Genomic DNA, 596 nt, shown 5'->3' with positions numbered 1-596 from the left:
CCTTCTTTCCTAGCCTGCTTCCTTCACTTCTTTACTCCTAAGGGCACTCCCTCAATAAATCCTGTGAAGAATAATCCCAGTCACAGCTTATGCTTCTAGGAATCTCAGTCGAAGACAGTTGGTAGCAGGAGTGGTCCTGGAAAGCAGACTCTAAGGATGGGATTCTGAAGTTGGATCACTCACCTGCTGGATGGCAATGAGGACCTCATCACTGGTAGAAGGTGGAGCATTGACAGTCCTCGGCATGCTGGAGCTGTATGACTACTGTCTTTAACCTGAAGTGAATTGGGATAATATACAGGTGGAAAGGGATTCCCCTGTACACTATTTCTGGCACTTGAGAAGTAAGGAGAAATGCCTTACCTTGCGTGGCTATTGCTAAGCACCACGGATGCATGGGAGAGAGAACATGACTGGCTCAGATCCTAATGATCAGCAATATAAAGTATAAGAGTCACAGAGCCTTCTTGGAATCAAGACCCCCTTATCTGTAGCTGGAAGGCAGATAGCCTTAAAAATCAGGCATAGGACCTAACTGTAAGAGTGACAGAACTTCAAAGAAGGTTAAACTTCAGGCAAGTCAGGACCTTGTCAGG

This window comes from Pteropus alecto, unplaced genomic scaffold, assembly GCF_000325575.1.
Source record: "Pteropus alecto unplaced genomic scaffold, ASM32557v1 scaffold23, whole genome shotgun sequence".
NCBI lineage: Eukaryota > Metazoa > Chordata > Mammalia > Chiroptera > Pteropodidae > Pteropus > Pteropus alecto.
The sequence above is the reverse complement of the archived record's forward strand: the minus strand, read 5'-3'. Positions refer to the sequence as shown.